General features: G+C 48.1%; 1 long non-coding RNA gene across 1 annotated transcript in view; it reads left to right on the forward strand.

The window, feature by feature from the left end:
• Positions 1-24,322, forward strand: part of LOC139361302 (uncharacterized) — a 38,024-nt gene extending 13,702 nt beyond the window's left edge. Inside the window, exons 2-3 of the long non-coding RNA XR_011618845.1 lie at positions 10,245-10,362; positions 22,717-24,322. This is a non-coding gene — a long non-coding RNA (uncharacterized lncRNA). The remainder of the gene's footprint in view (positions 1-10,244; positions 10,363-22,716) is intronic.
• Positions 24,323-25,272: the final 950 nt, after the last annotated feature.

Below are 25,272 nucleotides of genomic sequence, written 5' to 3' on the forward strand. Positions count from 1 at the left end.
GGACACCAACCCTAGTCCTGAGAGCAGGACCTCCCAAAGGCCCCACCTCTTAATGTATCCCTTCGGAGATGGTTTCAGCATGAGGTTTTGGGGACATTCAGGCCAGAGCCATTGCTCTGCTGTGGTGTTAGGGCTGCATGGCATCATTACTGCAGCAGAGCCACAGCTTCTTATCTGCATTTGCTGCAGGAGAAGGACGCAGGTGCCTGTGCAAGTTGGGGTTCGGTGCAAGAAGTGGAGACCCTCTGGGAATCTTAGCAGGAGGAACTTAAGGACTTTGAGAACTGACACCTTAGGACTGTAGTTTTCTTCAGACTGTAAAAACCTTGGTGTGTGATAATACTGAACATTGCCTGAGCCCTGTGATCCTTCAAAACAGTGATGGTTAAGACATTCCCCTTCCCCACAACTGCGCCCCCACTTTTACTTCAAGAAGCCCGTTCCCATGTGGCTTAGGCTGACTGGTGGGATGACCATTTACCGAGGACAAGACCAGGTACAGGCCTTCAAACCCCCCTTCTCTGCCTTATAAGTGATTAGCTAAACTGCCTGTTCCCACTGATCAATCACTTCCCACCTTGAAATGGTTCTTCGTGGTGCATTTGCGCCTAGGGGGATGGACTTGTCTTTGACTGTCGCCTTCCACAGAGGACAGTTAGGGTGGGCAGGAAAGAATTCTCTGCTACAGGTCTGCATTCCTGGCTGTTTCCAGAAGTGGGAATTCTGGTGCCCTGGAGTGTGGGAATGGATTTCTAGTGTCCCAGCTTCAGGTGGAGTTGAAATTGAGTGAGGCAACCCACCACACCCATCTGGAGCCAGGGACTAGAGCCATTTTTAAAGTGGCAGTTTCTCCATAAGATTACCCAAAAAATGCGCTCAGCACGTTTCTTTCTTTCTCATATGCATTTGGCCATCTAAAATGGGAATGGTGGTTTTTGGAAGCATGGATGTAGTTTTAAATTTTGAGTATTGTAAACCTTAATGTAGCTTCTTAAAATGTTTGCCTGATTATCTGGAGATTTACTAAACCTTTGGAGTGGTAATAATGAGTTGATCTATATGACTTTGCTTTCTATGATGCAATGAAAGTACTCTAATTAAAACCTCTGCAGTTGGGTCAGCACGCGATTGGCCAAAACAAATTTTGCTTTTTGGGTTTCTTTAACCAAACAAGGGAGTAGAGTGTAGGCTGAAGTGGCAAATTCATTTCAGAGCACGCCAGAGCCCTCGTGACACCACAGAGCCACACCTAGGAAGATGTGGTTTCTGTAACAAGCTTTGGAAAACCAAAGTTCAACTTAATTATCCAACTTTGTTACAGAAAAAGCTTAGACCAGATGGCCAAAGACCTGATTGTTTCATGGTTGAGACATGGTTATAAAATTGCCCTTACTTGGTGCCAATCAGTGTTGGTCCACAGTGATACTCCTCCAACCTCACTGAATAGTTTGGAGACTGATATGAGACTGTGAAAATCTCCTTAAGGTGAAAAGGTCTCTGGAGCACCTGGGAATATCTGCACACCCGTGGCCATTCCCCTATAAGATGGAAAGGACGGCTGGGTCACGCGGGAGCATCCGCACACCAGTGGCCGTCCTCTTTAAGACGGAAAGGGCTGCTGGGGTGCCCCGCAATGTCTGCACACCCGCGGCCATTGTGGCTGTCCCCCTTTCTGCTCAGTCACCTCTGTGTTCCCGCATTCAGGCTTTGGGACACTCATGAACAGCTCGTACCCTGGGCTGGTGAGGAAAGAGTGGGAGGTTGTTCTGAGGCTCTGTCACTGTCTGCCCTGTCATGAGCTGGGCAAGGCAGTGGCAGTGACCCTGGAGGAGTCTGGTCAGTGAGGGCTCCGGCAGGAAGTGCTGAGGCTTGAGGTGGCTCTGCCAGTCGTCACCAAATGTCTTCCCTCTTATTTCCATGATTCCTTCTAGTTCTGCACCTTGCACTGCAGAGTCTCTGTGTGTCTATAAATACACATAAGTTACGATACAGGTGTCTCTTTCCCCTCTTTCAGGGGCTGGGCCCAGGGAGTGAAGTGCAAGACTCCCTTACTGCTGGATGCCCACCAGCACGAGGCACTGCCTGCCCTGCTGACGAATGCCTACAGCGAGTCCTGGAAGCCTCCTTCTGAGCACCTGGCCTGTTGACGGTGTATACGGGAGACAACGGAGCTCCCCTTGCCCCACCCTGAGCAGAGACTGGGGAGGCGGGGGCAGCACTGCCCCCATGGTGCATCCTTGGTGCATGGAGGAAAGTCTGTTTAGCCGGGCGAGGTGGCGGGCGCCTGTAGTCCCAGCTACTCGGGAGGCTGAGGCAGGAGAATGGCGTAAGCCCGGGAGGCGGAGCTTGCAGTGAGCTGAGATCCGGCCACTGCACTCCAGCCTGGGCGACAGAGTGAGACTCTGTCTCAAGAAAAAAAAAGAAAAAAAAAACACAGCCCATCCTCTCAAAAGCAGGGTGACAACCACATTTACTTCTGGAATCTTAAGAAAGGGCCTGTCTCTTTGAGAGAAGAATGTGGCATGAATGTGTGTACCTCCTTTGTTTTTTTTGAGACAGTTTCCCTCTGTCACCCAGGCTGTGGAGTGCGGTGGTGCAATCTCAGCTCACTGCAAGCTCTGCCTCCTGGGTTCATGCAATTCTCCAGCCTCAGCCTCCCAAGTAGCTGGGACTACAGGCACCCGCCACCACGCCTGGCTAATTGTTTGTATTTTTAGTAGAGACGGGGTTTCACCGTGTTAGCCAGGATGGTCTCGGTTTCCTGATCTCTTGATCTGTCCACTTCGGCCTCCCAAAGTGCTGGGATCATAGGTGTGAGCCACCGCGCTGGGCCGTATGTGTGTACCTCTTTACAAGTCTTGCCCGATCTTTGCATTGAAAAATTATTGAAAACCTTAAGGATGTAACTGACAAGAACTTTATAGATTTCTCCAAGTAAAAATTTGGAAAAGTGAAGTGAACCCATAATTTGTTTTATTTCTGAGTCCCACACTTGGATTTTTAAATGTGGGCAAAACATCTGTATGTTCTTCAGCCTGATTTCCGTGGAATCGTGAATGAAACGTACTGAAGTTGCCGTGCGGATTTTGTTATGTGGCGGTAACAAGTGGGGCTGGTCATTAAACAACTGGAGGGATCCCTATCCTTTCTGTGCTCTTGTTGGACACTAGGCACGTGCTTGGGTGTTTTCTGTGTGTGTGGACAAGATGAGGACAGAATTTCCAGATTCACACGGTGGTATCTTCTCCCTTTTCTGTTAAAACATGTCTTCTGCTGCTTCTACATAGACCAAGTGTTTCTTTCTCTTGCCTGTCTACAGAAACGCTGTTTAACAAAAACTGCATTGTAAGCATGTGAAGCTGAATTCCACATGAAAAAGCAGATAGAGATGACTGAGTATACTGTTTTGTGGAAGGAAGGTTTAAAATGATTTTTAGCTTTTTCCCTGAAATAGGGAATACTTTTAACTTTTTCCCTGAGATAGGGAATAATGAAATGGGAAAATAATTAAATTTTCCCATATAATTGTTAGATTATATTTAATTATTAGATTATTCATGTATTGCAAGGGAAAAAGGAACTAGATCACCCCATGTACCCAAATGAAAATTTAAAGGGTATGGGCGAGTTCATTTGAACTCCTTTAATTTGTTTTTGTTTGTTTGTTTTTGACAGTCTCACTCTGTTTCTCAGGCTGGGTGCAGTAGTACAATGACAGCTCTCTGCAACCCCAACCTTCTAGGCTCAAGTGATTCTCCTGCCTCAGCCTCCCCAACTGCTGGGATTTACAGGCGTTAACCACCACACACAGCTTATCACCTCTTGGAGACTAGCTATGAGTTTGGGCATTCACTGAACTATATTTTGGTTAATTCTCAAAGTTTGTCACTGTTTATCTTTAATTTGCTAAAAATCTACATATATTGTAAAATGAGTTACATTTCCTTAGCATTCACGGATTCCCTGTTAGTGGGGCAGAGACGCAGAAGGGCAGAAGGCATTCGGACATCATCAGGTTTGCAGTTGAGTGCTTTCCCCGAACACACTGGAGCTCTGGGCTCTGTGGCCCCACGGGGGTCCTCTGTCCACTGAGGGGGCCAGGTTACCTGAGAGGTCCCTCCAGCCTCTGCAATTTTGCCCTTTTCAGGTTAACATCTCATCGTTGTCCTGGACAGCACTGTCTTTCGTTCACTGACCCATGAGTGAACAGCTGGTCAGTGGCCAGTGCTGCTTCCTTCAGCTGGGAGGTGGTGATGTGATAACACTTCCGTGGAAATTGGTTCTTGGTGTATTAAGGGTTCAGTTGTATGTTTATTTTTAATCTGCACCTCTGAATTGGTCTTTTGATTGCAAAGAGATTGCTTACTGGATTTGTTTCTGAATATTTGGTGGATAACAGGAGAACCTTGCTTATCTGTGTGTTCATTTAATGTGTTTTTGCCAGGCATTTATATGGGTGTGTTAGCCCTTAGCCCACTTTCTGTGTGTGGTGGAGTCATTGAAATCATTTATGTGAAGTCTCTCTTCTATCAAGGCTAGAGGACGTGGGGTGGTGTCTCCCTAAACTAGAGGGAAATGGCATTGTTCTGCCCTCCTCCCTGGGAACGCTGGTGTTTCCAGGTCTCTGAACTTGGCTCCCACACTGGGAGAGTGGCTGTGGCTTCTGGAGCCCATTTTGGGCGGGACTGACTCTTTCATTTGCTTTATTCCCCACCGTCTTTGCTGCTTTGTGACGCAGGGATGAGGGAGTTGGGCCCGGGGGCCTTGCCTGTGCCTGAAGGGCCCGATGCAGAAAACTCCTGGTGGGAAGGATGTTCCTTGAGGGCAGCTTTTGGAGTCTCTTCCTACTTTTAACTAAGAAGCAGCTATTCACATGGTTCTATTCTGCTGGTGTGTTTCAAAATAATTGGTGTAGAGTTGCGAAGATGTCCGAGACACCCATGATCCACTCCGGGCCAGTGCCGGGCATTGTGCTCAGATGCCTTCAGACCACATTCACATGCCAAAGATTCTTGCTTGGTTATTCTCAAACTTAAGAGAATCTAAAACGCGAGCCACGGTATGGATTTTCTCTTGAGCCCCCATGACTTTGCCTTGTAGTTTGGGCATGAATGACTTCATCAAGGGGAAAGAATTTGAGGAAGGAGCCTCTGAGGCTAGGAGGGGGTGGGAAGGGGTGGGGGGAAGAGGAGGGAAAAGGAGCTGTAGAGGGAGGAACCAGGCTGGGGCTGGGGCGTCTCCCCATGATGCTCCCCCACCCCTGGCGCGAGGCCCCAGGGACTGACTGATTTTCCCACAAGAAATGTGTATAATTGCGTGTCTGTTTTGTGGGCTGGCCATTTGGATTGAGGGAATGTCTGTGTTGTGATTCCTTATTGATTCGAAGGTTGGAAAGGTTTGTGCTCAATACAGGGGTCTCTTGGTGCTATGGGAAATGTGATCGAAGCTGCCTTCTGGGTGGGGAGAGCCCTCGAGGCCATCAGTGGTGGCCGGTGTCGGCCTTCGCTTCCCTGGGTGAGCTGCCCTCAGGGTGGGAAGGGAGGCCCTCGGTGGTGGCCGCTGTTGGCCTTCGCCTCCCTGGGTGAGGGCTGCTCCATCCCCGGCTCTCCGACTCCTTGCCTGGCACCTTCCTCGTTGGGGGCCGTGATCCATCAACTTTGTCCACGCGTGTCCTGCAGACTAGTGCTGACTGCAGGTTGAGGAGTGGTCAGAGGAGGCCAGAGGAGGCCCTCGTGATGCAAAGCTAAACGTTTAATGATGGCGCTGCTGAGTGCATGAGCCACGTCAGCCCAAGAGTCTGAGTAAGAGGAAACCGCGGGGTGGAGGGAAGACTGGACAGATGGGTGCTTTCCTCGGCCCCTGGGAGCACGGCCATGTCCACGCTCAGACCTCCTGGTTTCTCCCATATTTCCATAAATAGCAAGGGAAGGATATGGGGCACCCAGGGACCTCAGGGGTATAAGCTGTGTCCTCGCGTGGCCCCAGCTGTGGCCAGTGACGTTATTCTCTTTAACCTCAGGCTTATTTTCTATAAAAACACAAAGGGACAGAAGTAGTTCAAGGGCCTGTAAAGACTTACGTAATTGTTAATAGGCCTACTTTTATGCTTTCTTATGTATTAAGAGCAAATCATGAAACAAACTCATTTCTGTTTGAAGAAATCTTTACTGCTCTCATTTTTGTGGCAAGCAGCATTGATTCTTTGCTTAGTGAGCGTTAGTGCCCTCCTGCCCAGTGCTGCTGCCTGGCGTGTCCTCGCACACACCTCTGTCCATTGGTCTCCGTTCACCTTTCCGCCTAGAATTGTAGGAGGGGCGCTGGGATCTTAGGGCTAGAAAGAAACCCTGAAGACCACTTTTAGGGGCGACTTTTAGTCAGGGCTTCCAGAGAGACAGCCAGCCAGGTGTGCGTGTGTCTCCAGGGCGAGGCCTGCTGCAGGGGCTACAGAGTCCAAGAAGCCCCAGGACCCACAGCCTGCAAGCTATAGTCCTGAGACGGTGTGGCTTGAAGACTTGAGAAGCGGAGGTTGCAGATCCGACCAGGGTCTGAGGAGCTGAGACCCAGGAGCACGGGCTGCAGAAGACAGATGTCACTGGCCCATCAGCCAGACAGGTGGAGTGAACCCAGTTTTCCCCGCCTTGCTGTTTTACTCGGGCCCTGGGGGGATAGGGTGGTGCCCCCCACACCGGCGAGGATGGGTCTCCACTCAGTCCAGAGACAAACATGCATCTCACACAGAAATAATGCAGAACCAGCCATCTGGGCACCCCGGGCATGCTCAGGTTGATGCACAAAACCAATGCCGCGCGTGGCCCTGACATCTGCGTGTTCGCATCACTCCACACACATTGCTCAGTCATCGCCTTGGTGAGTTTGTAAGCTCGTTGTGTGGTTCTGGGGCTCTTTGTCCCTGGTGATGACAGGCTCCCCACTGTCCCAGCTCAGGTATGGAAGGTGATGGCACCAGCGGCTCCTTGTTTCTCAGACACCTGAGTGGGTGCTCTGTGCAGCCAGTTCAACCTGCAGCAGCATCTGTTTCCTATGCCGATTCCATTCGGAGTATGTGCCTCCCTTCTGTTGAGGGTGCAGCCTTCTTTCAGGGAAGAACTGTGTCCTGTTCGCCTATATCGCCTGTGGTGTATCTCATGGCTGAATAAGTAGCTATAGGATACCTTGGTGGCTGAATGATAGGTTCATTGGAAGGAAAACTTTATATTTTTTTTTCTTTTTGGGATGGAGTTTCACACTCAACGCCCAGGCTGACGTGCAATGGCACGATCTTGGCTCATTGCAAACTCTCCCTCCCGGGTTCAAGTGATTCTCCTCCCTCAGCCTCCCAAGTAACTGGGGCTACAGGCTTCCGCCACCATGCCTGGCTAATTTTCGTATTTTCGTTAGAGAAGGGGTTTCACCATGTTGGCCAGGCTGGTCTTAAACTCTTGACCTCAGGTGATGCGCCCACCTCGGCCACCCAAAGTGCTGGGATTACGGCCATGAGCCCCTGCACCCAGGAACTTAATACCGTTTTTTTTTTTCCTTTAAATCGTAATGGGCTTGTTAAATGCTTACGTTTTTTTTTTTTTTAAATTTATTATTATTATACTTTAAGTTCTAAGGTACATGTGCATAACGTGCAGGTTTGTTACATATGTATACTTGTGCCTTGTTGGTGTGCTGCACCCATCAACTCGTCAGCACCCATCAACTCGTCATTTACATCAGGTATAACTCCCAATGCAATCCCTCCCCCCTCCCCCCTCCCCATGATAGGCCCCGGTGTGTGATGTTCCCCTTCCCGAGTCCAAGTGATCTCATTGTTCAGTTCCCACCTATGAGTGAGAACATGCGGTGTTTGGTTTTCTCTTCTTGTGATAGTTTGCTAAGAAGGATGGTTTCCAGCTGCATCCATGTCCCTACAAAGGACACAAACTCATCCTTTTTGATGGCTGCATAGTATTCCATGGTGCATATGTGCCACATTTTCTTAATCCAGTCTGTCACTGATGGACATTTGGGTTGATTCCAAGTCTTTGCTATTGTGAATAGTGCCGCAATAAACATACGTGTGCATGTGTCTTTATAGCTGCATAATTTATAATCCTTTGGGTATATACCCAGTAATGGGATGGCTGGGTCATATGGTACATCTAGTTCTAGATCCTTGAGGAATCGCCATACTGTTTTCCATAATGGTTGAACTGGTTTACAATCCCACCAACAGTATAAAAGTGTTCCTATTTCTCCACATCCTCTCCAGCACCTGTTGTTTCCTGACTTTTTAATGATCGCCATTCTAACTGGTGTGAGATGGTATCTCATTGTGGTTTTGATTTGCATTTCTCTGATGGCCAGTGATGATGAGCATTTTTTCATGTGTCTGTTGGCTGTATGAATGTCTTCTTTTGAGAAATGTCTGTTCATATCCTTTGCCCACTTTTTGATGGGGTTGTTTGTTTTTTTCTTGTAAATTTGTTTGAGTTCTTTGTAGGTTCTGGATATTAGCCCTTTGTCAGATGAGTAGATTGCAAAAATTTTCTCCCATTCTGTAGGTTGCCTGTTCACTCTGATGGTAGTTTCTTTTGCTGTGCAGAAGCTCTTTAGTTTAATGAGATCCCATTTGTCAATTTTGGCTTTTGCTGCCGTTGCTTTTGGTGTTTTAGACATGAAATCTTTGCCCATGCCTATGTCCTGAATGGTACTACCTAGGTTTTCCTCTAGGATTTTTATGGTACTAGGTCTAACATTTAAGTCTCTAATCCATCTTGAATTAATTTTCGTATGAAAAAACTGCTTTAAAGTTCATATGGAACCAAAAAAGAGCCCGCATCTCCAAGACAATCCTAAGTCAAAAGAACAAAGCTGGAGGCATCATGCTACCTGACTTCAAACTATACTACAAGGCTACAGTAACCAAAACAGCATGGTACTGGTACCAAAACAGAGATCTAGACCAATGGAACAGAACAGAGTCCTCAGAAATAATACCACACATCTACAGCCATCTGATCTTTGACAAACCTGAGAGAAACAAGAAATGGGCAAAGGATTCCCTATTTAATAAATGGTGCTGGGAAAATTGGCTAGCCATAAGTAGAAAGCTGCAACTGGATCCTTTCCTTACTCCTTATACAAAAATTAAATGCTTACGTTAATGTTTATTTTTAAAAATGTTATCTGTGACCTTTCAGCTTTTCATAGCACTTCTCGTGTGAATATTTTAAAAAGGCCCTTTAGTCGTGGGGGAGAAGGAGGTTATCCCTTTCAGCAGAGGGAGATGGAAGAACAGGCCCTGGTGGGTCTGAGCACAGGCAGTCACCCCAGCCTTGGTGCTTGCTTAGGTCTGTTCTCCGTTCACCGTAGCCGCATCCACTCTCATTGTCAGCTTAAAAATAAGCTTTTTCCTCTTTCTAATCGGAACAGTTAGTTTGTTAACCGTCACATTAAGGTATCGAGAATGATGGCTTTCAGGCCTCAGATATGACACAAGTAATAAATGCAGCTGACCCTGAACAACATGGGTTTTGAGCTTCGAAGGATCACTTATGTTAATTTTTTTTCCAACCAAACCCTTACTGAAAAAACCTGGCTTTGTGGAGGGCCGACGTTTCCTACATGTGGTTCCATAGGGTGGCCGTGGGGTCCTGTGGATACGTAGATTTGGGTAAACTCGGGGTGTGTTCTGGAATCCATGTCCCTGTGTATACAGAGGGACAATTGCAGCTTTTTAGAAGTTTGTGTCCTGCCTTGTCCTAAAAAGGTTCCAAGGTGGATGCAAAATTATTTCATTCCTTTGGTTTTCTTGGTGGGATATTGATGTTTATTCTTCAGTGTCTAATATCCTGAGTGAACAGAGTTACCGCTTCAGGAACAAAGCCAGTCTGGAAACACATATTGAGATATCCACCTTTTCTTCATGGTTTCACAAAAGGCCATGATCATATTTTATTCAGTTGAACTGTAGGAAACTGCCAGTATTTGCTGTTTTTGGCCTACAAAATGGCAAGTTCGTACGATATTAAAAACAAAGGCTTCCTGGATGGGGAAAATAGGAATCGGTAAGAACCTGAAGTTCTCTGTCATGGCCTCTGAGTCACAGGTAAATAAACCTGCGTGAGGGGGAGTTGACTGTACAGTATTTTCCTTCTGTTTTGATACTGTCAGAAAAAGGTCAGTTCCAATGTGTTGGGTCCCTTTGCCTCAGCTTTGCTGCAGAAGGGACTTGCCATTATACCTCTTGTTCCCAGTGCCCAGGAGGCTGATGCCACATAGAAGACCTGCAGGTCGGTGGATGTGAAACAGGCATCGGACACGCTGTGCACCTTGGGACGCATCTGAGAAGTGTGTGCTTGCAGCAGATCTGAGGTGAGGGCGTGTTCCATCTCCTCTCCCTTCTCTGGCTTTGCAGGCCTTTGAAGTTGGTCCTGGAAGGTGAAATTAGTTAATGCTGATTTAAGCTCCAGGTCAAAGCCTGGGGGCCGAAGAGACCCGCCCTTCACTAGGGGTGTGAAGCATTGGGCCCTCCCATCAGGAGGCAGCAGGGACTCGAGAAAGCCCCACATGCCCTCCAGTTCCCTTATGTTGAAAGTTTTTGTACTCGGCCATGGCGGATCATTTTGGGAGGTGAGTAGGGGATTCACATGGGGGTGTGCAGTATTCTTAGGTGTCAGGTGCGAGAGTTGAATTTGTAGAAGCTGTGCAGATAGGAAAGGGCCTGGCAGGGAGTGCTGTTTACACGGAGCCGATTTAACGCGAGGTCTGTGCTCTACCTGGGTCCGTGTCTGACTGCTGTCTCCCAGTCTGCAACAGGACGTTGACGTGACTTGGCGCCATCGTCCCACTCTGTGTAGATGTCTGAGGATCTGTGCGCAGCTGCTCTGTGAGAATGCGTTGTGATAATGAACTGAGAAACAGTGAACAAACCCTGAATTGGTTAGCACTGGTTCCACGGCCACTTCTGCTGTGGTTGGAGTCATTCATAATAAAGTGTGCTGGACTGCTATGCAGAGCTCTGAATTTCAGAGGCCCTTTAACTTGGCAGCTAACCAGTCGCTTCCTTCAGAAGACATTTGAGTCCCCTTTACCTACCAGGGTGACCCTGGGAGTTTGAAGATGAGCGACAAGCCCTCTGTGTCTTGTGGATTTTACTGTCCAGAGGGGAGACAGATGTGGATGGTGAAGGAGGCCCTATCAGAGGTCAGTGCACGTCAGTTTTATTTCTTCAGCACTTGCTGTGTTCAGGCGGTGCCCCGGGCCATGTGCAGAGCATCTGGGGACCCTGCCCATGGCATCCCAGGCACAGCTAGCATCTGCGCCATCTTCATACTTGGCCTGAGTTTTGGGGAAGTACCGAGGATGGCTTCTGCCTTTGCTGGAGAGAGTTGGAGTCAGGGCAGCCCTCCACAAGGAGATGATCGCCAGCTGATTCCTCAAGAAAGAGAGGTGGTCCCCACATGGGCAGAGCAGGGCAGCACGCACAGACCTGGGTGTGGGGTCTGGGGCATGTGCATCTGAGTGGGTTCTGCTGGGAGACAGCAGGGGTGAGGTGTGAAGGCAGTTGGAATTTACAGGATAAATTATCACTAAGGCGATGCCTGGAAAACATAAAATGGGGACTCTCTGGGGTAAACGTGGACTTAGGGTGACCCTGGGCGTGGGTGTTTTCAGGCTCTGAAGGCAGAGATTTAGGAAATTGGGGCAGAGCTGAGCCCCAGACGAGGATGAAGACCACCCTTGGGATGTTGAATGAGACGGGGTGGAAACCCAGTGAATGTCCTGGGGGGTCAGTCCAGCAGGCAGGCAGCAGAGGAGACCAGTGTCCTCAAAGGCCCCTTGGGCCTACCTCTCAAAGTGCTGGGATGACAGGCATGAGCCACTGCTCCCTGCTGATACTTTTAAAATTTCTAAGCTACTCTCTCTCATACCCACTCCCGTATTTTTTTAAAAAAACCAGGTTTATGGCTATATTTTTTCCAAGGGAACCAAACAGTTACCTGTTTGAAGTACAAATAACACCGTGTTTAAAAACCGAAAATGCCACTTTGCATAGAAGTTTCCAAATACCCAGTTGGTTTGAGCCTTGCATTGCAGTGTCACTACCTGCTCTTAAATTTCTACCCGATGTATAGATAGCGAGACAGGGACGGCTCGTACATCTTCAGGTTTCAGTTCTACTACCTTGGGCTATATTTTCATTTATTTTGGCACAACTGTGGGTGTGGCAAGCAATGCCAGGGTATTTATTTTGAAGCGTGTCCAATAACAGTTGGGAAGATTTTCACATTTTTAGAATCTTCATAGTAATAGTTATAATTTACAAAGAATTTAAAATTGTGTAGTCATTATTTTGCTTTTTTCTAGATGTGCCCCGAAACAGGGTTGCTAACTATCATTCTACATCACAGGATTAATAACAGTACCCTTTTGGAGCAGATGCCTGTAATCAAGGAATTCTGCCTAGTCAGTTCACTTTAAGCGTGTTTAAAAGGTTGTCTTTATCCTAGTTGGCACCTGTGGCTATAGTTTGTTTTCACTGCTGAAGAATATTCCACGATGGAAGCCGTAATTCATCTGTTTTTCATATCAGTGGACATTTGGATTATTTTGGGAGGGTGTGTATGTCTATTCAGCCTTCATTTTTTCAGGATTTTTTGTAGAAGATAATGTAACAGTGTAACATCCTCTGCTAGGGAGCCAACACGAACCCTGATTACAGCCACACAGACTCTCACACAGACTCTCAGGCCTTGTTACCAACACACAGAACCATTTTCTTAAGTTGAAACACAGTAGCAGAACCTGAAGCCATGTGAACGGTTCCTCCGATCTTACACTTGGAATTCACTTTTTATTACTATGTCTGCTAATTAGGAAGCATATCAATTATACAGAAATCTGAGAATGTAAAATTATACGTTTATAACAGAAAAAACCTTATTTAATAGCCCAGAACACATGGCTATGTTTTTCCCTCATGCCCCACCACTGTTTTCTTTGCTTGAAATGGGAAATGACACTTGAATGCGGTTTTCTAGCGACTGTTAGCCTGGCATAGTTCTTCAGAGACAGAGGATGTAAAGCACATGGAGAATTTCTGTTTGTGGAATGTGATTTCCCGGTCGCCTCATTCAGGCTGCCGCCGCCTTCCCCTCTGGCCGCCTGCATCGTGGGAAGTCTGAGAAGGTCCCTGTTTCATCCTCTGGAAATTCTGAAAAGGAAGGAGAGGAGGAGGGTGTGCAGGGTGTGGTGCATTTGTGTTGGTCTTCCAGCTTTTATTTGGAGTCTCCGCTACCTTGGTTCCTGCCTTTATGTCCCTAGCTCGTGGCTTCATCCTTGTGTCTAACTCACAGGCAGACAGATGGAAAGGGAAGTTGTATTCAGCCAACAGCTTGATCTTATTCTCAAGGCTTAAATCGAATGGGTATTTGGAGACTTCTGTGCAAATGGGCATTTTTGGTTTTTAAACACTGTGTCTTATTTGTACTTGAAATGGGGTAACTGGTTCTCTTGGAAAAAATATAGGCATAAAGCTGGTTCTTAAAAAAAAAAAAAAAAAGGGAGTGGGTGTGAGAGAGTGGCTTAGAAATTACACCAGTAATGGTCGGGAGTGGTGGCTTATGCCTGTAATTCCAGCACTTTGAGAGAAGGAGGCAGGTGGATCCCCTGAGGTTAGGAGTTCCAGACCAGACTGGTGAACATGGTGAAACCCCGTCTGTACTGAAAAGATGAAAATTAGCCGGGCATGGTGGCAGGCACCTGTAATCCCAGCTACTTGGGAGGCTGAGGCAGGAGAATCACTTGTACCCGGGAGGCAGAGGTTGCAGGGAGCCAAGATCGCACCACTGCACTCCACCCTGGGCGACAGAGCAGAAACACCATCTCAAAATAGAAAAAAACCAAAAAACTAAACAAAACAAAAACCCGGTAATGAAAACCTGATTGCATCATCTGTGATGGAGATGGCGGATTATTTCATTTTTAGTGACAGGATGAATTGGATATGTTTGCAGTATTGATTTGACAAGGGAAATGGTGAGAACCAAATGTGCCGCCCAGCTTGGGCCTCGCCGTTGGCAGAAGACCGTGGCGGGCAACAGACTGGAGACTCGGAGACCGAGGGGATAATTCTCATGCCTTGACGCTGGTGCAGTGTGTGCTCCTGGACTCCTGCTGGAGGGAGCTGCCCCTTTGCCTTGCAGGCTTTGGTGCAGTGGAGACCTTAGGACCTGCCCCTCCTGGCACACCTGTGGGTGTGGCGAGCAGTGCCAGGGCTGAAGCACAGGTGCTGAGCCCGGAACGTGGGACGGGTGAGGCTGCACACGCCGGCAGGCGTCTTCTCCAGCAGCCAGGGGTTTCCGCAAGGGGGCGGGGCGTTGGTTTTCCTCCTTGAATTTGGGTGGAGAGGGTGTCCTGGGGTGCTGTCTGCACTTGTGTTGCTCTGAGGTCAAGTTGTGGCCCCGAGTCCCTGTCCCTCTGCAAAGTGAGGGTTTGCCCATTTTCAGGTCAGATTTCCCTTGGGTCCGGGTCTCCAGGAGTGGGGCGCATTCCAAGGGGGCGTGAGCACGGTGGACGCCCGTGGGCCTCTTCCTCTCCCCTCAGCTCCTGGGCTGTGTGTGAAGAGCTGCCCAGCGGAATCACCCTCCTGCCTGGTGTTTCATTCACCAGAAATCGTTCTCACTGTGGACTCTTGAGTCAAATGTAATCCAGGAATGGAACGTGCTGTTGCTGGATGCCACACACAGCATCAGGAGCTTAGATGGGGATTATATGATCTTACCCCACACCTTAAAAGTAAAGACTGTAGTTGTCAGGCGTCTGAGCCCAAGCCAAGCCATCGCGTTCCCTGTGACTTGCACGTATATACCCCCAGATGGCCTGAAGTAACTGAAGAATCACAAAAGTGCAAATGCCCTGCCTGGACTTAACTGATAACATTCTACCAGAAATAAGTGAAAATGGCCAGTCCTTGCCTTAAGCGATGATTTTTTGTGTGTGTGTGAAATTCCTTTTCCAGGCTCATCCTGGCTCAAAAAGCTCCCCCACTGAGCACCTTGTGACCCCCACTCCTGCCCGCCAGAGAACAACCCCCATTTGACTGTAATATTCCTTTACCTAACCAAATCCTATAAAACGGCCCCACACTTAGCTCCCTTCGCTGACTCTTTGGACTCAGCCCGCCTGCACCCAGGTTAAATAAACAGCCATGTTGCGCTCACAAACCCTGTTTGGTGGTCTCCTCACATGGATGTGCATGACAATAGTTAAGGGGATACTGAAGTCTTTGGCAGCTCCAAGAGCTTTTTCAGTTTGTGTCGGGCCATTGTAGGCAGAAGGAAATACTTGCTTAGAGACTCTTACAGAAATGTTCGGTGCAGTGCCATTAACTCGTGGAATAAATGTGTAACTTTCCATGGCAGACCTCTGGAAAGAGATGCTCTTTGAGTGCACCCTGGCCTGCTCGCTACAAGAATCGGCCGTGTCACCCCGCTTTCCGTAGGTCTGCAGGTGTGCGTGGTCCATTGCCCTGCACTGTGGCCATGGAAGGGAAGATGATCTGGAATGCTGGCGACAGTTATCGGTGCGTGTTGATATGTGCTGCTTTCTACAGGGGAGAACATTTCTGTTTAATAAACATCTCATCTCGATGATGACTGCAAGATATTTGAGTCTCATTCAATAGTGTTTCTGGGTTCCTTCTGTTTTTAATCTGCTTTCTAGCACTAGGCAAGTGAAGACATGGAAAGTAAAAACTCATCGAACTTGTAGAGACATGGTGTTGTGTAGGAGCAGACTGTAGCCTCTGGCTCTGTTTAAAGATTGTAGTAAACCTCTTACCTGGCACGGTCAGGGTGTAAATTATCTTGTTTAATCGAAATGTGTATGAGTCAAAGCTGGCACCTGCATTGTTGATGAAATACCAGATTTTAAGGGAACATGTCAATGTGCTGTAAGATACCAACAAAGTTCCTCATTGAGGTTCGGGGCGGGTTCGGAGCAGCTGGGCCTTAGGTCACCAGGGTCGTCTCTGGGAGCAGATGCTCAGTGTGGGCATTAGTCACTTAGCCTTTCCAGAGCCGAGGAATAGCTCTCTGTGGTGATGTTTGAAACCTGTATTTTGAGTCAGTTTGTCCCACTGGACTCGAAGTTGCCGCGCGATATCAGACCTTTGCCTCCACCGTGCGCTCGTTTTCTTGTCCCCTGATAACTGCCTCGGTTGCCCCAGCCTGACATTTGAGCCTCGTCGTTCATGGACACAGGCTCCGTGGTGGGGCCAAGGCCGCGAGTCCGGCTTGCACAATTCCTTGCCTCTCACCATGGCTTATCACATCACTCCCGGGATCTCCCATTTAGAGGAAGAGTGTCCCTTTCCTGCAGGCCCTGTGTGGTGTGGAAACCACCCCTACCTACCTTTCTCCTGTTTGAACTGTACCGTGAAGCTATTTCTGTTCTAGTCAACCGTCAGAATTTAAGGAACAGTGATTTATGTAACTTATCACACGCTTCTCAGCAATTCTTTATGAATTTCATTCTGTTGTGAAATTATTGCAGTTTTCATGGCTATGCTGGTCTCACGTTGTGGCCCTTGAAATGAATTCCCTTCCCCATTGTGTGTTAAGGTTGTGCCTGGGAGCTGTTGAGGCCTCACCTCTGCTTAGGGCAGTGGCTTTGCTCTCCTGACAACAGGAAGAATCTTATTTAGAGCACTTCTAATGTAGTTTTTGCTTCCAGACAGAGTTACTTTTTTTCACAGAGACAGCCACTAAAGTCATAAATTATGCTCAGGATGGACACACGGGTCAGCTGACAGAGTGGAGTCCAGAACAGATCCAAAGACACAAAAGCAGTTCAGTGGAATTTGAGTCTTTTCAACAAATGGTGCTGGAATTATGGGACAGCTGTATGCAAAAGAGTGAAAACAGGGAGAAATTCCTGTATGAAAATTAAGGTAGACCATAGGCCTGAATGTAAAATACCAAACTACAAAAGAAAGGGAAATTGTGGAGACCTAGGGTGAGAGCTCTTAGCCATACCATGATCCATAATCAAGGAAGAAAACAAGTAGGTAAGACTCATCAAAATTAAACTTCTAATATAAAAGACACCCCTAGGGAATTGAAGAGACACATTTTCGATAGATGGGGAGAAGATGTCTACGAACCATGCAGCCGGCAAAGGACTCGTATCCAGAATGCACAGGACTCCCACGGCTCATGACAGAGAACAAACCACCTGACTTAAAAGCGGAAGAGACCTGAACAGATGCTTCGCTGAGAAGGACGGGAGGATGGCCCGAAAGCATCTGAAATGACCTTCAGCATGACTGGTTGCACCGAGATGTGCACCGAAGCCGCAGTGAATTTGTTCACACCCCTGCTGGAGCCGCCTGACTAAGGTCTTCCAACAGCCCCAGGTGCTGGTGAGGACCGGCAGTCGGGACTCCTGTGCGATGCTGGGGTTCAGCACGGTGCAGACAGCTTGGCGGTTTCTTACAAAACTGAACTCACACAAACGTGGGTCCCAGTGACCCCAATCCTGGGTATTTACCCTAGAGAAACAGAATCTGATGTTTAAGAAAAACTGTGCCCAGATGTTAATAACGCTGTCTATGGTTGTCCAAAACAGGTTACAATGTGCCACAGCCATATGTGGAATAATAAATACCCAGCAGCCCCGAGGCCTGGCTGTTGATCACAGGACACCCTGGGTGCACCTCCAAGCACGATGCCCAGGAAATTGTGATTTTGCGAGTGTTTTGCCACAACGCTCGCAAAAGATAGACCCGAGTCATGGGAGGACACGGAGAGGGTGGTTGCTGAGAATGGGAGGGTATGCTTATGAGGCCCCGTGAGTGGGTTTGGGGCTGTTGGACTGTTCTGCTTGTGTGATGATGATTATGGGAATATTGTGCCGAAATTCACAGAACTGAACACTGTCCACTTTACAGTAATTTTTAAAAAGTGGTAATATGCTCATTTTCGGTACTGTTTTTAATGGAAGATGGAGTTTGCAGATGATTTGTCAGGGCAAGCCTGTTTCAAGAGTTTGTAGACAATTCGTTAGGGGCCTGTCTCAAGGCCCTTGGGTTGGGTTGGGTTGGGTTGGGTTGGGTTGGGTTGGGTTGGGTTGAGTTGGAAAAGCCTTCTCTGTTGTGGGCAGTAGTACGGGGCGTGGAAAGGATATTGCCAAGGAAACATGTAGAATCCTTTGAGGAAACGTGTATTTCTAACTTGCTATAAGATAGAATTGGAAATTGTAATGGTTTTGTTTTCTAGAGTCTTGGTAGAATAGGGAAGACAGTGTAATAAAAGCTAATTTTGAAATGAAGAATTTTAAAGATTTTCAACAGCAATTGCTCTAGGAAGTCACCCTGGAAATGTTTTTAAAGATGTTCAATAGCAATAGCTCTAGGAAGAGTCACCCTGGAGTTGCTTCTTGAGCATTGGTTTCCTGGCTGTATCTTCCAACTTTCATTTTTAAGTTTTGCTGTGAGTTGGGGATGTGTGGGAATAGCCATCCCAGCCCTGCAGGGGGGTGCATGTGCCCCGAGGCCTGAGGCACTGTTTCAACCTAGCTTGCAACATGGGGACTCTTGTCAGTGGCTGGAGTAAGAGTACCAGCCTGGCAGGCTGGGGGGAGCCCCAGGGTGGTCTGGACACTGTCCTCCCTGCCTGCAGGATGGCAGCTGGAGGAGCTCGAAGGCTGCCTGCCTCGTGGCTGTCAGCGCAGCAGCCCCTCCTGGCCCTGGAGCAATCTTTGGGTCCATGAGTCTCTGCGCCGGGACTTGCCTCCTGGGACCTCCGCCACTGTCCTGAGGGCCCTGGTGCCACTTTCCCGGTGGGACCCAAGCCTCAGGCAGCTGCGACCCCAGATTCGGTTGCTTTCCCTGCCGTCTCATTGCAGCACGAGTGCTCATCTCACTCAATGTAGAACCTCAGGTTCCTTCAAGATCCCCAGAGATGGAATCTCCCAATTTAACAAGATAGTTGGTGACAAGATTTGAGCGGCACTGATTTAACTCAGCTTCCAGAGTTTAAGTTCCCAAGACACAGTCCTGCTCCTTCCCTGGCTTCATCCTGTGTGGCTGGTGTGGATGCGGGGTTTCCGGAGGGTGGGGCTGAGGCAGGTCAGCAGCCAGGGGGATGGCTCATTATTGATCGCTCAATGCCTTGAGGATAACTAGGATTAATGACCTTTATAGGGCTGTAGGTTTGGAGTATATATATATGTGTGTGTATATATACACATGTTTAAACGAGGTGGACACGGTTATCACTGCATTTTTCTGACATGAAACTTGGAGAGCAGAGGGTTTAGGAAACTCCTGAAGCCACACTGTCAGCGGGACTCGGGCGGTCTGGCCTTAGACCCTGCACTGTTTGCCCCTCACCACGCTGTCGGCAGACCCGGGTGGTCTGGCCTTAGAACTCACGCTGGTCGCCCCTCCCTGCCACGTTGTGGGGTTTTTCCTGCTTCTGGGCAGCATTTGATAGCTTGTGAAACAAGACCAAGACTTACTATGAGTGGATTTGCCATTATCTGAGATCCAGAACGTTTCCTGGACCTGGCGTTGCCGATGTCACGTAAGGGAAGGTAAAAACATTTTCATTGTGGTCACTGGGGCTCCTGAAATGGTATTTTTCCCAGTGAAAGTTTACTCATAAAAATCTTTTAACTCAATACTATGTGAACAGGAAGAAATGTGTTGGGCTCTAGTTAAATGTCTCAGAGCCACAGAAGTAAAAGAGGGCACCTTCCGAGCACAGCCTCCCGGAGGAGGCCAAGGACGTTTGTCTGGAGGGTTTGCCATGAAGCAGGACTTGGGCAGGGCTGGTCTGCCTAGGGAGGCGTCTGCCATGATTTAGGTTAGTTGAAGTAGTTGACGGGTGTTGGCTTGAGGTCGGTGGTCCCCGAGGAAGCCCCTACCAAGGTCGGTTTCCGTGGGATGGAAAACTGCCGTTCAGTGGCTGTAATCTTGGCTTCACGGGTCTGACATACAATCCTGCCCTCGGATACTTGGATCCCAGCCAGGTCAGATGGCCCTGAAAGGACATTCGGACTGTGATGGCTGCACCCATTCTCAGCATCTGTAGGGTCTCCTATGTATGTGTGTGTTTCCATTTTCTTTCAGCACAATTTCTCCCAGTGAAGTCGTGAGAAATAGAAGGAAAGGTGGAATGAAGATGTGATTGAGGAAAGTGTGGTGTGGTCTTCGACCTTATTTTGCCTTGGTTGGTGCTCAAGAACTCCACCTGACCTCAGAGCTGAGCGTTTCTGCCAGGAAGTCCTGCCTTTTATCCTACCTCGAGGCCTGTTGAGACACTCCAAGAAGCTTCGTTAACAAATTGCCTTTTCCTTTTACAGCAGTTGGATATATTTGCAGCAAAACAAAGGAATAACCCCCCAATATGGTGATGAAATGCATTTAAGTATAGATAGCATTCAGTCTTGAAGGGCCTGGGATTTTAATCATCTTTGGGTCATGTAACAAGTGGTGTTAGTGATTAAAATCTCCTGACAGCTTTGTTCTGCCACGTTCCTCAGTTTTGAATGATGATCTTCCTGGTGTTGTACCTTGGGAGGGGCGTTTGTGTCAGTAGAGAGCAGAGTGGTGGTTCCCAGAGGCTGCGAAAGGACAGAGGTGAGGCCCCTGAAGGACACTGGTCTTCCTGGTTTAGGGGTTTGGGGCTCAGCCACCTTCCTGTGTCCGTGTAAATTATACCCAGGATCATTTTCACTCGCCCCACTTTAGTTGAGTATTGGAGCTTCAGGATATGTGTGCCCACGTCACCTGGGCTGTGATCCTGGAGTTGGGTGAGACTGATTCCCGGGTTTATAGAATTACTCTGGGATTATTGAAAACAGAAGCACTTGAGGCATTCATAATGCTATTTCCTGAACGTAATTTATGTTCAGTTCTTCAGAAACATTTATCTGAGGAAGCATCTATAATTTTTGTTTTCTGCCACTCAGTGCTAGAAAGAATTGTGCAACACTCAAGTGAGTGGCATTATTCCTCTCCCTCCACCATGCAAGCAAGATTAAAGGTACCTCTGGCTCCCCTCAATCTTCTCATCTGCAGGGTGCCTGGCATGGCAGTGTGCTGCCTTCCGTCTTCTTTTTGGGGAGAATTAGTTGTGTTTGTGTGTACTGCTCAGCTCAGCCTCGTGCAGTTGTGTGGATGAGGAGCTTGGATGCTAGGTGACCCTCCCAGGCCTGCCTCCCACCTCCCTAGGCCTTGTTCTAAACTGACAGATAAACAGTGTGTTTTGGAAGAGGACAGCAGCAGGGCAGGAGAGAGTTTGTTCAGACTTTCTCCTTGCACTGACGTTTGAGCCTTCATCCAGCCTGGGCACTTTTACAGAGCTGCGTTTGTGTGTTGCAAACCATTCCCTCCCAGTAACCGTGCTTTCAGAGGTTTGGAAATGTGACTTAACTTATCTTCAATTTAAAGCATACTATCAAATTTTAGTGTTGAAACTGATGTATTTTATGGCCTTTATTTGATTTCTCTTGATTTTTTTTCCCATATGAGACAGGGCATCTTAAGGGACACAGCCTGGTGTTGGCCCCCTTTCCTAAGGATGGAAGTGAATTCTGAAAGCCCTTTATGTAGGCAGCGAAGGCCTCTTTTATTTTGGCCTAGTCAGGTATATAATTCTTTTTCTCTTTGGTTTTTTTGAGACAGGCAAAAAAACCTTTTTGTTGCCCAGGCAGTGGTGTGAGCACAGCTTACTACAGCCTCAACCTCCCAGGCTCAAGTGATCTTCCTGCCTCAGTCTCCTGAGTAGCCAGGACCCACAGGCACATGTTCCACGTGTCCCCATGCCTGACTTAGTTTGGTATTTTTTGTAGAGATGGAGTTTTGCAATGTTGCCCAGGCTGGACTTGAACTCCTGGACTTAAGCAGTCCAGCTGTCTCAGCCACCCAAAGTACTGAGATCACAGGCATGAGCCATCGTGCCTGGCCAAGTGTGTTTCTAATTTCAAAATTAAGAGGACACCCATCCAGTTAATTACATCTCTATTGGAATATGCTGCTTATAGTGCATTAGGAAAAATCATCCAGAACTTGGAAAAGGAGCTGGACAGACACAGCCCTTCGAGGTTGTCCGATGAACCCCTGGGGTCTTTAACTATCTGGAGGGATGTACCATGTCAGACTCACTGTTGACCGGCTGAAGCCTAGGTTTCATGAGGTTATGTGTCAGCTTGTAGTACTTTCTCTGGCAGAGATGCGAGTGACTTCTGCTCAGTGACAGGCTCATCTCAGGGACTTCATGGCCTGAGGGACGGCAGCCTGTTTGAGCTGATCGAGCAATCTCGCACTACCCTTATTTTCTGAAACGCCTATGAGTGACTTCTCACACGGTCTTTGAAGCGGCTTCATGCCCGCGCTCCTTGGTAATGATCGAATGCTTTTTTTGACCCCTCATCCCTTTCTTTGGGGTGTTCCAGTCTCAGTTCTCATGATGTGTTCTGCTTCTGCAGGAATTTCTGAAGCTGCTGAGTGTAGAAAGCACTGAGGAGGCTGTGCTCCCACCCCTGTGAGCCTTCCAGGCATCATCCTCTCCCCTTGGTGAGGCAGCGTCCATGACACAACGAGGAGGCTGTGCTCCTGTCCCCCGTGAGCTTTCCAGGCATCCTCGTTTCCCCTCCAGGAGGACAGGAGGAACCTTTCAAACCCTTCTTAAACTTGTTTTCATGTCTTTGTTTTAACAGTTTTCTTTGCATCGTCTCCCTTATCCAGAAGTGAGGGTGAACGCTGAGTTATTCACGGGAGTCAAGAAACCACACGCAGCCCAAAGTGACGTTTGTTTCCCTGAAATGATTTGTGTGTGTTCACCTTAAAATGCAACTCAGTAAAACAGGTGTGTTTTGAGGAATGAGTTTAAATTACCTAGGTAAAAATGTGACAGTTAAATTTCATCATCTGTGTGGGTGTCCACAACCCCCTTCTGTGATTGCGTGTGAGTTTGTGACTTGTGGTTATTTTTGAAGAAAGAAAATCTGTTGCTGAGGACTTCAGATGGTGTGCTGGGATTGTGTAGGGTGGACATCGGGGGCTTCAGTGTGTGGCTTCCTTGAAGAGGTTCAAATTAAGGCTGAGAGTCCCTACTCCAAAATGCTCCAAAACCTGAAACATTCTGAGCTTCCTCATGACACTCGAAGGAAATGCTCTTTAGAGCACTTTGGATTTCAGGCTGGGGATGGTCAACTGGAAAGTGAAATATTGCAAGACCCTTCTGGCCTCAGGAGCTTGGATAAGGACATGCAGGGGGCCTGTGCCAGGTATCCCTGGAGTGCAAGGCAGCCTGGGCACTCTGACTGGTTTTTTGTAGGAGCCACAGAAGGGAAAAAGAGGGTCAAAGTGGCCACGCCTGGCTCCTGAGAAGGCTGGACCAGAAGGAGGTGGATGCGGAGGACAGCAGTTGAGTCCCCAGCGTCCGGGACTCCTGTCCCTGGTGGAGTTGAGAGCCTCCTCTAGTTGTGGCCTCTCCCCTGTCAGCAGCCACTGAGGCCTGAAGGGAGAGGGGGCTGAGGAGAGGAGGAAGGATAGGCCTGCTTCTGGAGAGGGCCAGCATCGGCCTGTGCTAGCCTCGTTTGTTACTCCTGCGTCCAGTGTGCACGGCCGTGCCTCGTGGTGTAGCGGTTCCCGGGATGCACAGTGCTCTTGTCTGCAGTAACGTCTTTGTCTCCGACCCTTGGAGGCAAGTTACCTTCTTCTCCAGTGAAAAGAGGTAGAAAATCTTACAGAAATGCATTTGCTCTAATGTCTGTTTTCCGATAAGACATGGTCGCTTAGGCTAAACCTTTGTGAGGTCAAGACAGGAGGATCACTTGAGGCCAAGGGGTTGAAGACCAGCCTGGACATCATAGCAAGACCCCATCTGTATAACAGAAGTTAGCTGAGTGTGGTGGTGCGTGCCTGTGGTCCCTGCTACTCTGGAGGCTGAGGTGGGAAGATCACTTAAGGCTACAGTGAGCTGCTATTGCTCTACTGTACTCCAATCTTGGCGACAGAGCCAAGACCCTGTCTCAGAAAGAAAAGTTAAAAAAAATCCAGAAATGTCATTTTCTTTTAAAATCATCCCAAAAGAAAAATCGTTTTTTTCTAAGAATGTAAAGGGTGACTGATACGATTCTTTCCTTGCATTGTTTCTCCTTTTCGAATATTTACAGTAGTCCGTCCACATCGTCTCTCATCTCATTACAAAGCAGCAGGTGTCTTTGAGGTTAGTGGTGTTTCTCTGTGTCGCACCTTGGAGAACAGCCAGCATGAAACCTCTTACCACGATCGTGCACATCGTTTGTAGTCCCAATTAAAATCCTCTCCAGAGACGCCTGTGGTGCTTATTATAGCAGAACTTTGGTTGTGCTGAAATGTGCATTCAGCTAATGGTTTTAAGTTCATATCTGAGATGATGCTGTATAATTCCTGAAGCATATGGGATCAGTAATGATTGAAGATAATTCTGGCTGATGTCATTTGGAGGATATTTTTCACTTCAAGTTAAAACTTCCTTCGCGATAGTCATTTTGGGATTCATTTAACTATGTGCTTTATTTCATAGCTCAAATTTTCATTAGTCATTTCATACCATAGGATTTTGAAAGCAGATTTGGCAAAACCTTTCTAACAAAATGTTTGCTTATGATGTCCCAAGGAACAGCACTCAGAATTGCTGGTAACTGTGGTACATTTTAAGGCTGATGATAGAAGTCACTTGAATGGTAAGGGCTGCTTTGTGAGGCAGATGGGGTTTGAATCCCGACCCTCCTGATATGCAAGCCCTGACCGTGGCCTTCTCTCCTCTCCCCTGGGAGATGGGAAGGTGCCAGCATCTACCTCACAGGCCGTCCTGAGAACCTGGGACTAAGGGCTTGTGTTCCTCTTGCAGGTGGCACAGACGTGGGGGCTTGACGATACACACACTGCAGGCTGCCAGTGTCAGGGTAATCCAGTTTTAGTCATAAAGGTGGGATTTGCTTTGCTCCCCTGCAGACCAGGTGCGGTGCTGCTGTTGTAGCAGGTGTGTGGATCCTCTTGGGTGGTCCTCAGGTGGACAAGGAGTCACCGATTCGGATTCCCAGTGTTAGATGTGAGGGGACCGTGGACCTCATGTGTTCAGAGGGGAGGAGTAAAAAGCTTCCCTTGTATTTCCAGAACTGTCTATCCCAGGAATGCCAAACCACTGGCTTTCACCTGACGCTGTCGTAGGTGACACTGTCTGGAAATGAGGACTCATGTTCCGCATACTTGAGCCAGTACCCATC

Source organism: Macaca nemestrina, unplaced genomic scaffold (genome assembly GCF_043159975.1).
Source record: "Macaca nemestrina isolate mMacNem1 unplaced genomic scaffold, mMacNem.hap1 Scaffold_153, whole genome shotgun sequence".
NCBI classification, from domain to species: domain Eukaryota; kingdom Metazoa; phylum Chordata; class Mammalia; order Primates; family Cercopithecidae; genus Macaca; species Macaca nemestrina.